Source organism: Chiloscyllium punctatum, chromosome 9 (assembly GCF_047496795.1).
Source record: "Chiloscyllium punctatum isolate Juve2018m chromosome 9, sChiPun1.3, whole genome shotgun sequence".
In the NCBI taxonomy this organism is placed as follows: domain Eukaryota; kingdom Metazoa; phylum Chordata; class Chondrichthyes; order Orectolobiformes; family Hemiscylliidae; genus Chiloscyllium; species Chiloscyllium punctatum.
The window spans coordinates 85,359,107-85,374,074 of NC_092747.1; positions in this window are offsets into that span (position 1 = coordinate 85,359,107).

Consider the following 14,968-nt stretch of genomic DNA (forward strand, 5'->3'; position numbering starts at 1 on the left):
GTCTGGTATTTTTTTAGTGACATAGTTAGCTCCGTGATGTTTGAGGATGGAGATGTTTATGGAGGAATACTTTGTCCTTTTAGTTGTTCAAAATTATTAACTGAATAAGAATAAGAAACAAGGCTTTACTCCAAAACAAACAAAAGCAGAAAATTTTGAGAAGCTCAACAATTATGGCATCATCTGCAGAAAGAAAACAAAGTTAACATTTCAACATCAGTGATCCCACTTCTGAAGTGTTTTACTTCCATCAGTCCATTGGTTGTGGAACAGCTGTGCTGCTTCTAAAACCTGCTTCTTCGTGACTACATTTCTTACACTTGGACTTGCCAAAGTAGACCACAAAGAGGTAAATTAAGCATGAAGAATTCCATGGTCATTACAAGGTCCATTTATTTAAATAGATATAAACACTGCAAGACTTTTAAACATATTTAAATTTGATTTTCCAACATTTAATTTAAAAGGTTAGGAAATCTAGTGAGGAGATCATGGGAATACAGTTTTCTTTATTGTGTACCTTTGAGCTCACGCTTTATATCCCATTACTAACAAAACACATCTGTTCCATTTCTTTACCTTCAATTTCTTCATTCTTTTCTTCTTCCTGATTAATTCCAACTTCTATTCTGCTGTTCAAACATACTTTCAAAATAAGAATTCTCCTTGTCAACCTGGAGATGAAGACGACTTTTAGTCTCAAAGCATCATTGATGTTTGATCTCTGAAGAAGACAATTCCAATGTATTGAATGCTGAACGGGATAGATACATTATTTACAAAGAGATTCAAGGGTTATACAGTGCAGACAAGGAAGTGGAGTTGAATCACTTATGGTTAGTTAACGTTAAACTTTCAGTAAATGATTGAAGACAGGTTAAAAGTGTTGGAGCTGTACTGTCTGCAGATAGAGTTAGCCTTCGGTGAAATACAAGCAATGTTTGGCCTTTATGCCAATGTGGCAGCAAAGATGGTTGAATGCATTGGTTAGAATATTCCAAAGTTCAGGAACATTTCCAGTGGATTGCAAAGATGTTATTACAACTAATATAAGAATGAAGGCAGAAATCAGGAAACTACAGACCAGTCAGTTTAACATCTGTCTTTGAGTAATTGTTAGAATCAATTATTAACTAAGCAATAACAGGACATCTGGAAACTCAAAGCATAATCCCTTTTTTTTTTGCATGGTTTAAGTGAAGGTTGAATTGTTTGATTATACTGCTAGGATACTTTAACAATATAACAAGCAAGATGGATAATGAGAATCCTGTGGACAAAATGGGTCAATACACAAAGTAAGATAACATGGGTTATAGATAATTTATTAGTTAGGATACAGGGCAAGCTAATCAACAGAAAGCAGGAAATCCAGATATAAAGGTCTTTGCCTGGTTGGCGAGATGCAAATGGTGGGGTGCCACAGGATTTATTGGATTCTAACTTTTTGCAGTTTATAATAATGACTGGGATGCAGAGATAGAAAGTACAGTAGCTAAATTTGCAGCTGACACTAAAACATGTAGCTATGATGTGCAGGTGCCGCTGTTGGATTGGGGTGAGCAAAGTCAGAAGTCACACAACACCAGGTTATAGTCCAATGGGTTTACTTGAAAATACAAGCTTTCAGAGCACTGCTCCTTCATCAGGTAGATAGCCTGGTGAACTGGTGCTGTGTGACTTTTGACTAAAATAGAAGGTGAAGTAATTGCAATGAAGGAATAAGAAGTTTACAAAAGGATATGGTTAAGTGCTTGAACCAAAATATGGTGGATGGTGTTTAATGTGGATAGCTGCAAGGTAATCATTTTTTTGTCAAGAGAATATAAAGGTGACATTATCCAAATGGTAAAAAAAAGAGAAAGCTTCATTGTAGAGGGATATATGGGTGTCCTCATGTAGGAAGATTGTCAGGTTTCTTGCCTCTACTGCAATCCCAGGTAATGCATTCCAGATTCTTTTCCTCAAATTCTCTCTAAATCTCATGACCTTCACCTTAAAATTCTGACTCCTTATTACTGAACATTCACCTAAGGAGAACAATTGTTTCCTACTGACCCTGTCCATGCTTCTCATAATCTGATACATCTCAATCAGTTCCCCCCTCATCACTTGACCAATTGGAACAGGGGAAATAAAAATGTGATGGATATTGTTGAATTGGGAGAGAAAGAGAGTGGTCTTCCAAGGAGGATGATGAGGATGCTGAGAAGAAACATCATAAATGATTTGGATGCGAGCGTAAGAGGTATAGTTAGTAAGTTTGCAGATGACACCAAAATTGGAGGTCTTGTGGACAGTGAAGAAGGATACCTCAGATTACAACAGGATCTTGACCAGATGGGCGAATGGGCTGAGAAGTGGCAGATGGAGTTTAATTCAGATAAATGTGAGGTGCTGCATTTTGGGAAAGCAAAGCTGAGCAGGAGTGTTGCTGAACAAAGGGATCTTGGAGTGCAGGTTCATAGCCCCTTGAAAATGGAGTTGCAGGTAGATAGGTTAGTGAAGAAGGCGTTTGGTATGCTTTCCTTTATTGGTCAGAGAATTGAGTACAGGAGTTGGGAGGTCATGTTGCGGCTGTACAGGACATTGGTTCGACCACTGTTGGAATATTGCATGCAATTCTGGTCTCTTTCCTATCGGAAGGATGTTGTGAAACTTGAAAGGGTTCAGAAAAGATGTACAAGGACGTTGCCAAGGTTGGAGGATTTGATCTATGGGGAGAGGCTAAATAGGCTGGGGCTGTTTTCCCTGGAGTATCAGAGGCTGAGGGGTGACTTTATAGAGGTTTACAAAATTGAGGGGCATGGATAGGATAAATAGACAAAGTCTTTTCCCTGGGGTCGGGGAGTTCAGAACTAGAGGGCATAGGTTCAGGGTGAGAGGGGAAAGATATAAAAGAAACCTATGAGCAACTGTTTCACACCGAGGGTGGTATGTGTATGGAAAAAGCTGCCAGAGGATGTGGTGGAGGCTGGTACAATTGCAACATTTAAGAGGCATTTGGATGGGTATATGAATAGGAAGGGTTTGGAGGGATATGGGCCAGGTGTTGGCAGGTGGGACTAGATTGGGTTGGGATATCTGGTCGGCATGGACGGGTTTGATCGAAGGGTCTGTTTCCATGCTGTACATCTCTATGACTCTATCACATTCTGTATTATAGAGTGCAGTAGTGTCAGGCAGATTTAACTGATACCTGTTCCAGTAGCTGAGACCTGTGTGCCACAATTATTCATTAACTATAAAACTATTGGTGCTCAAAAGCAATTACTCAGTTTCTACTCTGAGAGAAAATGCAACTTATTTGTTTTTTTTTTCTTTCTTTTACTGCTGTTGAATAAAGGTAACTATTTTGAAGCATTTGACATCTTAAGCAGAGAGAAACCCTCTATAACTGACAGCCAGCTGAATTCTGATAAAGTCCTGTCAGATGTTAACCTAGCCAATAGATTTTTAAAGTATTTTTTAAGCACAATTATCTAATTACACCCAAAACAACAAGGGCAACTAATATGGCATCTTAAGTATAATTAAATGTCTCAACATGTTTCTAAGGGATAATTCTAAATTGAAATATGACCAAGGTAAAGATTTGACTCCCATTCATGATAACTGAATCCATAGGTCAGTTTTCATTTGGTAAAAACCCAGGAATCGAAAAATGTCTGGAACCACTCCAGTTTTCACATTAACTTGTCTAGCTTAATGTTTGAGAATTTAACAAAAGCATGTCACAGTGAGAGTTAAGGATAAATGAACTAACCTGGTAGGTGAATAGCTTGACAACAGGTCACAAAAAATGATTATACATGGATAAAATATCATCTGCCTTGATGACATTAAATCATAAAACTGAATATTTTGTCCCCTCTGCTGTCCACATTGCTCAGACCTGTGATAATGGTATAGTTTACAGTTCTATATAATTTACTGGAAAGGGAAGCAATGTAGAGAGATGAGCATTATAAAAACTATTCAAGGGGATTTGAATTAATTGAACATATGGGCAAATGAACAGATGATGGATTTAAATGTGAATTAATGTCAGGTAACACTTACTGGAGCAGGACCATTTAATACAAAATCAAGATAGGATGGTGGAACTGAAGGATTGGATTTCATCTAACCCAGTCAGGCTACAAGAAATGCTTCTGAAGGGGCAAAAGGAATAACTTTTCAATCTGATAATGTTAAAGAGATTTGTTTTAAGATAGTTTGTTGCAGTTGAACAAGACTGGCTTACAACATCAGATGCTTTAATGCCATTGCATCTAAAATTGAAAGATTGATAAGGCAAAAATAGTCCTTGCTTCTAAATGGTCTCTTACATGTTACTCCAGGAGTCTGAGTTGCCATGGCAACTGTTATTTCCACATGCATATTGTCTATGAACATTGATGATCGAGACACCGATTTTCTTTTCATCTCATGGTTGACCAGGAATCTCTCCTAATCTCTCCATGTTGAAATGGCAGGACAACATGAATCTGTTTGGCCTCATTATGAATGTACCTTCCGTGACCATGATCTGAGGAAGCATTTGAACCCAAAGCTTCTAACTCATAGGCAGGGACCCCACCTAAGATGTCCTTAGTTCAGGTAGGACAATGGCTATTTCCATTTAAACAAATTGCACCCTTGGGAGACAAAAAATCTATTATTTACAAGTGTGAAATCATGGAAGTTACAAAGAAGGTTGAGGTAAGATGAAGAATCATAATTTGGGCAAGCCTGAGCATTTTTCCAGTTGGACAATCTAATTTCAATGTCATGCAAGCAATTGTCTTTCATTAAGTTGACAACAAATAAAGCCCCACTGAAACACTGTCAAGTTTCTCATTTTTATATGAAAGAATCTCAATTTGAAATGAACTTCAAAGGCTTATGCCTTTGGCTAATAATAGAAAAAAAGGAATGTAGGGGCCATTATGCCTAAATCAACTGAATAGTGAGGAGTGATAGAATTGTAAAACCTGCGCCCACACCTCCTCCCTCACCTCCATCCAAGGCCCCAAAGGAGCCTTCCACATCCATGAAAGTTTTGCCTGCACATCTACCAATATCATTTATTGTATCCATTGCTCCTGATGTGGTCTCCTCTACATTGTGGAAACTGGACGCCTCCTAGCAGAGCACTTTCTCATCTCTGGGGCACCCGTACGAATCAACCCCACCGCCCTGTGGCCCAACATTTCAATTCCCCCTCCCACTCTGCCGAGGACAAGCAGGTCCTGGGTCTCCTCCACCACCGCTCCCTCACCACCCAACGCCTGGAGGAAGAATGCCTCATCTTCTGCCTCGGAACACTTCAACCTCCTGGCATCAATGTGGATTTCACCAGTTTCCTCATTTCCCCTCCCCCCACATTACTCCAGCTCCAACCTTCCAATTCAGCACCACCCTCATGACCTGTCCTATCTGCCTATCTTCCTTTCCGCCTATCTTCCTTTCCACCTATCCACTCCACCCTCCTCTCTGACCTATCACCTTCATCCCCACCCCCATTCACCCATTGTACTCTTTGCTACCTTCCCCTACCCTCATCTCTGACCTATTACCTCCATCCCCACCCCTATTCGTCTATTTTACTCTATGCTACTTTCTCCCCACCCCACCCCCCTCTCATTTATCTCTCCACACCGCAGGCACCCTACCTCTATTCCTGATGAAGAGCTTTTGCCTGAAACGTCAATTTTCCTGCTCCTCGGATGCTGCCTGACCTGCTGTGCTTTTCCAGCACCACTCGGATCTGAACTCTGGTTTCCAGCATCTGCAGTCTTTGCTTTTACCCAGGAGTGATGGCAGTCTTGCAGGTTTGTGGCTTGATGAAGATCACTAAATGCTTCCCCTTAAAATGAGTAATGTTATGGACCAGTCTAGATCCCCTCAAATGTTTCAACAAAGTAGCCCAGACCCTGGGCAGCACGGTGGCACAGTGGTTAGCACTGCTGCCTCGCAGCGCCGGAGATCCGGGTTCAATTCCCGCCTCAGGCGACTGACTGTGTGGAGTTTGCACGTTCTCCCCGTGTCAGCGTGGGTTTCCTCCGGGTGCTCCGGTTTCCTCCCACAGTCCAAAGATGTGCAGGTCAGGTGAATTGGCCATGCTAAATTGCCCGTAGTGTTAGGTCAGGGGTAGATGTAGATGTAGGGGTATGGGTGGGTTACGCTTCGGCGGGCGCGGTGTGGACTTGTTGGGCCGAAGGGCCTGTTTCCACACTGTAAGTAATCTAATCTAATCTAATCTAACTTTGCTACTTGTTTTAAGCAGGTGTACAGTGGATATTCCAGGAGAGATACAGCTGGTCAAACCACTTGGTTTCTAACAAAACCGAATTTATTTACAAGTTTACCAAATGAAACACAAACAAAAGAGAACAGAATTCTGAATAACTTAACCTATCTGAAAACCCAACTGATTATCCCAACTTAATGATGCTGTTCCCAACACTTGCAACAATCCCCATAAATACCCCTTGGCACAAAATGTAAAATCAAACCCAGCGTTTTGTCGGAGAGAAGCTAGAGAGAGAGAGAGGACGATCAGCATGGACCTACTTCTTTGGGTCCAGCAGCTTTTTCAACTCTACTGTGCTAAGAGCAAAACACCCAGAGTAAAGCTGAGCTAGGCGAACTGGCTGCTCCCCTTTCATTGTGCAGGTGTTTTATTTAAAACTTAAAAGCCTTTTTCCTGAGGCAGTATCTGTTAGCTTTAATCAAATTGGCTGTAAACCATCCGACTTAGACTTTTCGGAGTTTGTGTATTTTATGACCTCGCTGGAAAAAAAGGACAATATAACCTTGCTAAAGAAGCAGCATTGTCACAATAAAAGCACTGCAAATTAAGAGTATCATAAAACAAAATGGAAGATGAATGCAAAATAACAAAAATTACTGCCCCCTCACTGAGAATAACAAGTCAATGTAACATTGTTTTTGCATAGTGGATTGCATGTGGAAGTCATGTGACGATTATCAGAGAAAATAATGTGGCCGATTAGTTAAGTCATTCATAATGTTTGGGTAAATAATAACATTCTAGGAGGGCATTAATACACAAAATTTAGGAGTAATAGAAAAGGTGACTGTGGAGCTTCAAATACTGAGGATGTAATTGACCAGTTGAAAATAAAAGCTGAAAATGTGTTGCTGGAAAAGCGCAGCAGGCCAGGCAGCATCCAAGGAGCAGGAGAATCGACGTTTCGGGCATCAGCCCTTCTTCAGGAATGAGAAAAGTGTGTCTAGGAGGCTAAGATAAAAGGTAGGGAGGAGGGACTTGGGGGAGGGGTGTTGGGAATGCGATAGGTGGAGGGAGGTCAAGGAGAGGGTGATAGGCCGGAGTGGGGTGGGGGCGGCGAGGTCAGGAAGAAGATTGCAGGTTAGGAAGGCGGTGCAGAGTTCGAGGGATTTGACTGAGACAAGGTGGGGGGAGGGGAAATGAGGAAACTGGAGAAATCTGAGTTCATCCCTTGTGATTGGGGGGTTCCCAGGCGGAAGATGAGGTGCTCTTCCTCCAACCGTCGTGTTGCCATGGTCTGGCAATGGAGGAGTCCAAGGACCTGCATGTCCTTGGTGGAGTGGGAGTGGGAGGGGGAGTTGAAGTGTTGGGCTACGGGGTGGTTGGGTTGGTTGGTCCGGGTGTCCCAGAGGTGTTCTCTGAAACGTTCCGCAAGTAGGCGGCCTGTCTCCCCAATATAGAGGAGGCCACTGGTGGTGGGGTCCATTTGGAGGTGGTCCCCACCACCAGGGACATATTTCCGTCCCCTCCCCTATCAGCGTTCCGAAAAGACCACTCCCTCTGTGACTCCCTCGTCAGGTCCACACCCCCCACCAACCCAACCTCCACTCCCGGCACCTTCCCCTGCAACAGCAATAAATGCAAAACTTGCACCCACACCTCCCCCCTTACCTCCCTCCAAGGCCGCAAGGGACACTTCCATATCCGCCACAAATTCACCTCCACCTCCACACACATCATCTATTGCATCCGCTGCACCCGATGTGGCCGCCTCTATATTGGGGAGACAGATGTTGATTGTCTAAGGCCTGGCTGCATAAATACTGTCTGTGCTGGCTCTGCAGTTTGCAAATTGCAGAGTCTGGCTAGCGTTAAACATGACTTCCACATTGAGTTGTAATTCATGCTCATGAAATTATAATAAAAATTTCTGTAACAATCCTGGAGATCCTGGGTAACCTAATTACAGGAATTATTCATGTTCTTTGATATGTATGCATTAAAATTCTTCTGTTTTTACATGTGAATAACATGACTTCATTCTTCTAGTAAATACTTAGACTTTTGGAATTTCAAACAAAAATTGTTATAGTCTGTGACGAGATCAAAGCAGAAGATTGATCCTATAAAAAATACTTAACAAACCAAGTAAAAGAAATGAGAGCAAATACTACTGAATTTCATTGAATCACAAATGTACTCACGATATTTGAATTAAACATGAAACTTCTGCTGACATTCATAGTGCTTATCTTCTCTGCTATCTCCAACCCTGGCTGGATGCTCAGTGAGAGCTTTAAGATTCTTCCGCCTATTACCAGTCATAGAGGTATATAAGCCCTTTGGCTCAACTTGTCTATTCTGACTAGCTTCCCAAAACCCGAACTAACCCCATTTGTCTGAGTTTGGCCCATATTCCTGTGAACATTTTCTGTCTACTGTACCTGTACAAATGTATTTTAAATGTAGCAGTTGTACTCACCTCTACTACTTCCTTTGGCAGATTGTTCCATATAAGTGCCAATTTGTGTGAAAAAGTTGCCCCTTAGGGTCCCTTTGAAAATCTTTCCCCTCTCATCTTAAACCTATGCCCTCTGGTTCTGGACTCTCTACCCTAAAGAAAAGACTTTGGCCAGTCATCTTGTTCCTTATACCTTATCACCAATTTCCTTCCCTGAAAACTCACGATATCCAATGACAAGATTTTTAGATATTTAACAGAGGCATTAGAATTAGAACAAATAAATTAACCTTGCTTGGAATTACACATATAACCTGAAAAAAGGTAACAGGCATTCCAACCTGATCACTCTTTCAATAAGGCATGTAAATGTGGAGTGTCATGAATGTGATGTGAGACATATGTCAGTTATAAGCAACATCTGAGTCATGGAAGTGATTATGCATACTGATGGAAACCATAACACCCTCTTCCCAAATGCACGTTTTGCTAATTTTAGAGTAGCATCAGGAAACCTGGATACTGTTACTTTAATACAACTGACGTTCTGTCTTGCATGACACCCACTATGCAGCTTAGAATTATTAAAAAAACAAAACATAGAAAATAAGAAGTGGACTAGGCAATTCAGCCCTTCATAAGATCATGGTTAACCATTCAACTCCATACTCTGTTCTCCCTACCCTTTGATCCCTTTAGCCCTAAGAACTACACCTAACTCTTTCTTGAAACATTCGATGTTTTGAAATCAAATGCTTTTTGTGATAGAGAATTCTACAGACTCACTCCTTTCTGGGTGAAGAAATTTCTTCTCATGTCAATCATAAATGATCATCCATACATGTTTAAACTGTGACCATTGGTTCTGGATTCCCAGCCACTGGAGGAATCTTTCTGGCATTTACCCTGTGTAACCCTGTTACAATTTTAGGGTTTACTACGACATACCTCTTATTCTTCAAACACCAATGAATATAGATCCAACTGATCCAGTATTACTTCATAGTTCTGAAAGAGAGGCACTAGACCCAAATTTTAATTCTGCTTTCTCTCCACAAATGTGGTGGAACCACATTTTTTCCAGCAATATATGTGTTTGTCCCTTCATATGTCAGTCCTGCCACCCCATGAATCAGTCTGGCAAACCTTTGTGGCACTCTATCCATAGCTAGAGCATTCTTCCTCAGATAAGGAGATGAAAACTGGACACATTCTCTAGATGTTCCCACGAAGGCTTTATTCAATTGCATTAAGACGTACCTGTTCCTGTACATGAATCCTCTCACTACGAAGGTGAAAATATTTTCTTCACTACCTCTCAACAACAGTGAACAAGGACATCCAAGTTATGTTGCATCTGCCTCTTTCCTAATCTATTGCCATTCAGAAAATAATCTGCCTCCCATTTTTGTTACCAAGCGGATCTACATTATACTTCAGCTGCCATGAATTTGCCTGCTCACTTAACTTGTCCAAATCACACTGAAGCATAACTGCATTATTCTCACAGCTCACACTCCCATTGATCTTTGTGTCATCTGCAAATTTTGTGATATTACATTTATTTTCCTGATCTAATTTATTAATTTACCATACATGTTTAAACTGTGAACGCAGGGGTACAAGCACACTGATCTGCGTTACCTCACCAGTTACTGACTGTCACTTGGACATTTATTAACAGCTATTACCTATCAGAAGTTGCCCTTAAGAAGTTAATGGTGAGCTGTCTTCTTGAATTACTGCGGTCCATGTAGACTCAATACCAATAGGGAGGGATGTCTAGGATTTTGACCGAAAGACACTGAAAGGATATTTCTAAGAAAGGGTGGGGAGTGGCCTGAATGCGAACTTGCAGGTGGTGATGTTCTAGTCTATCTGTGGGATTGCAGTGCTTCATGTAGATGGAAAACACAACTGCACTGAGCATCGATGATTGAAGGATTGAATGTTGAAGATGGTGATGAACATAATGCCAGTAACAGTCACTCTCCAACATACTTCTGGAGTTCAGCTCTTTGTCCATGTTAGGACTAAGAGTTTAATGAGGTCAGGAGTTGAGTGGCCCTGGCAGAACCCAAACTGAGTGTCAATGAGCAAGTGAATATTTTCAAGTGTTATTTGATAGGACAGTCAATGAGACTTTCCATCATTTTGTTGATAGAGAGTAGACTGTCGAGGTGTTGGGTTTGTTCTGCTTTGTATGTACAGGACATACTTTGGGCAATTTTTCACTTTATTGGGTAGATGCCAGTATTGTAGCTGCACTGGAACAGCTTGGCAAGGCGTGCAGCAAGTTCTGGAACACAAATCTTCAATACTATTGCTAGAATGTTGTCAGAGCCTGTAGACTATTCAGTAACCAGTGCCTTTGTTTCTTGATATCACATGGACGGAAGGAGTTGGCCGAACACTGACATCTGTGATATTAGAGAAGAAGCAAGATGGATCATCCTCAGTTCTGAGGAAGGGTCACCGAACCTGAAACATTAACAAATGCTGCCAGATTTGCTGAGCTTTTCCAGCAACATCTGATTTTGGTTCTGATTTATTGAAGGTTTGGTGGAGTCCAAAACTAGAGGGCAAAGGTTTAGGGTGAGAGGGACCTAAAGGGCAACTTTTTCGTGCAAAGGGTGGTGCATGTAAGGACTAGATTAACTAGGATATCTGGTCGGGATGGACGAGTTGTACATTTTTATGACTCTACAAAATCTTGACTTCTTTAGGTTTTATTTGGATCATTCACTCATCACTTCGAGGCAAAGATAGATACTCCCATCTTGTCTAATGTTCTGGAACATAATAGCCTGTAAAAGATTGTTGATGAGCAGGGTAATAAATCCTCTGTTACCACTGGGTTCCAAAATCATGTACCACTTCAGAGGCATATCTGGAGTTAGTGTAAATGTTAACAGACGTTTTGTCAGAAAGGGTACAGGTTCTGGTAAGGGCAAACAGTTTGGCCACTTGCCCAGAGGTTCCTTCTGGTAATGCAGCAAATTCAAGGGTTTCAAAAGTTGTGCATCTTGCATAGCCAGATAGCATTTGGTGATCTGAGGGGTGAAAAGAGGATTAGCTTGTGAAAAGGATCATGTCCGGGTTGTCTAACGGAGTTTCAGAGAGGTCAGGGCGCGGGGTGACAACCTCTTGGACTACATGCAGACAACCATGGTCCTCTGCTGGGGAATCTTGTATCACAGGGAGAAGGGTGCCAGGAGAAGCGGGGGCATGCTGAAACATAAAGTTAGTGCGAGAAATTAGGATGACCTCATAGCCAGTTCTCCTTGATGCTGTAAAATGCTGAGATGCTGCTGAATTAAGCAACAGGGAGACCAAATGAGGAACGAAAACTGTACAAGGGTAATCGAGTACAATAGGGTGGACTTTCCTACCATTACAGCTGCAGAAACTACAGCTCATAAACAGGTCGGTATTCCCCTGACAATAGTTGGTAACTACAGAATAAAAGACTACAGGGCACCAGAGATCCCTATGCATTTGTGTTAGAATGCTGGACGCATATCTCTCCTTTTCATTAATATACAGCTGAAAAGGCTGTGTGTAATCACAGATGCCCAGAGCAGGTGCTGAAGTTAAGCATCATTTGAGTTCCTCAAAGGTTTTTACCATTTCAGGTGTCCAGTTCACCTGGGCCAGCTGGTTCGGTGAGGATGCCTGGTAGACAGGCGCATCAATAACTTGATAGACTGGTATGCAATGTTTGCAGTAATTCACCATACCCAAAAAGGACAAAAGCTCAGTTCATGTAGTGGGAGGAGAGAGATTAACGCTGTCTCAAGATCTCATCGCAGCCAGTATTCTGAGATCGTGTGAACGTTTGTAGCCCAAATATTGTACTGTCTTTTGGCAGAGTGGCATCTTTTCAGCAGAGACCTTATGTCCATCTTGAGCCAGACAGTGGAGCAGTGTTATACATGCAAACATCAGGTGAATTGGACGCCACTAATAAACCATCAGCATACTGAACTAAGATGCTTTATATGGAGGTGGAGGTCTTTCAGGGTCCAGTGTCCCACAGAGGCTCACACAATGGGTTCTCCATGTACCTTTGGGGAAGCCATGTTCCTGCATATTGGCAGCCACTATAACTAAAAGCAAAATGGTACTGGCTGTCCTGTGACAATTTAATGGAGAAAGAGGCCGAGCAAAGGTCAATGACATAAAAACAAGTAGTAGTAGCAAGGAGGCTAGTAGGGATAGCATTGGTATCAGGCACTACTGGGGGACAGGGGACAACAATGGCATTGACTGCCTTCATGTCCTGCACAAAACTCCACTGTCCTGGTTTTCCTGACTTAGGAATAGTGAGGATAGGAGTATTGCAGGGTCTAGCAGTAGGCACCACGATGCCTTGCCGCAGGAGGGAATCAATAACTGGTTTTATACCTTTCTTGGCAGCTGGTGACAAATTGTACTGTCTAATCAATGTTAGGACAGCCCCATGTTTCACAGTGACAGTATGAGGTGGAGCCAAAAGGACTAGGCCTGTGTCATTGGAGTGCCGTGCCCATAACAATGATGGCACATTATTGAGTAATAAGGGGCTATCATAGGAAGGGGAGAGGGGGCAGCATCTGTAAGGTAAATGTCGTATCTTTGGCTGAGGGAAAACAATGTACACAAAACTCCTCCTGTCCTAAGCAGGCAATCTGCATGGAGTTGGGATCCACAGGGTTCAGGGGTTTAAATTCCTTCGGCAGACTGTTGAGTCTGGACCGCTAAATGATCTGTGTCTGAAAGAGAGATGCCAGTAGAGATTCACAAACTTCCTTAAAGCTAACAAAGAAATCAAGCATGAGCTCACTAGCTTTCTGCAGACAGTGCGTAACTTCTCCAAAGTCTGCCTGTTGCCATGCTGCTATCATAATGGTAGGCTTAATGGTATCCGCAAGCCAATTTACTCATGTATCTTCATCAGTCCACGGCGCCTGAAGGAATACATGGGAGCCTTTTATGGCTGCCCAATGGGCCCTGTACACAAGATACATTAAATTCTGGATGTCTTGTGGCAAGCAATTGTAAATATTGCAGATTTATACTAGCCAATTATAAAATGGTGTCAAGCGTCCGAGTGGATCCGGGTGTCTTGGAGAATGCTGCGGACCTCAGCATGGGTGCAAGACTTGTTGTGAGGTGTCTCGCCGATCATTACCTGGGGATATTGATCTATGGTAGATGCCGTCTTTTAATGGAGGGCATACTGAGTGGTGGATGTGGAGATGACAGTGGAGTCTGATTCCTTCTGGTCATATCCACTAGATTCGATGCCACCCCCACCCCCTCAACCCCCGAAGCCCCTTGTTGCTCATTGCTGGGGGTGGGGATCATCAGTGGGTTGGGCTGGAGGACAAGTAGTGACAATTTTACCCATAAGAGGGTTTGGGTCCAGGGTGGGAACGGGAATTTGAGCATACTGAGGGAGGGAAAATGGTGGGGCAGAATGTGGGGATTCAGAAGATGAAGGGTTGTCATGCAGCTGACAGCAATATATATTTATAGGGGGCTGACGGTCTTTTGCAACTTCTTTAAATTTATTTAAATACCGGAGCCTGTAATCAGTATCCCAAGAGGGTCACCATACCCACCCTCAATGTTTGTCCTCCAGTAATCCATCTTTTCCTATTTAAAGGAGCCTCCATAAGGCCAGTTGTCGTGGGACCACCTGTATAGTTCAGAAGTGAAAGGACTAACATATCCACTGTCACTTGTCTCCTTCCAAACAATATCAGCCGGTGACTCAGGCAGAACTAGGGGGTCTCCTACCTTACTTTTGCATCAAAAGTATTTACTATGGCATTTCTGCATCTTTTTCAAGGGGACAAATGGCCATCCTTCTCAGTGATACATGGTTTACTTGTCCCCAGGGCTAGCCCAATTTTCTTACATTTAGGAGTTATTAACCCCATCAGCACTTCCTCAGTTCTGAAGCATGGATCTATGATCTGTGGAGAAATGAACAAATGAAAACACCCAAAGACAGACAACAATAACACTGGCACCATTGCCAATCCCTCAAGGTAACCCTAAAATGATTTCTGTCTTATGGCAGTGATCTTTCCAGCCCTGTCTTGTCACCGCATCTTTCCCTAACTTGGGATCAGCCTATCGACTCAGGTTATATTTTTTTCTTTGGTAGGGAAATTACTGCCGCAGATTCTTAGGGAGAGGACTTACTCACATTTGGAAAAATATGCTTATATCAGCCATAGGCAGCACAGCTTTGTGATGGGAAAGTCATGTCTCACAAA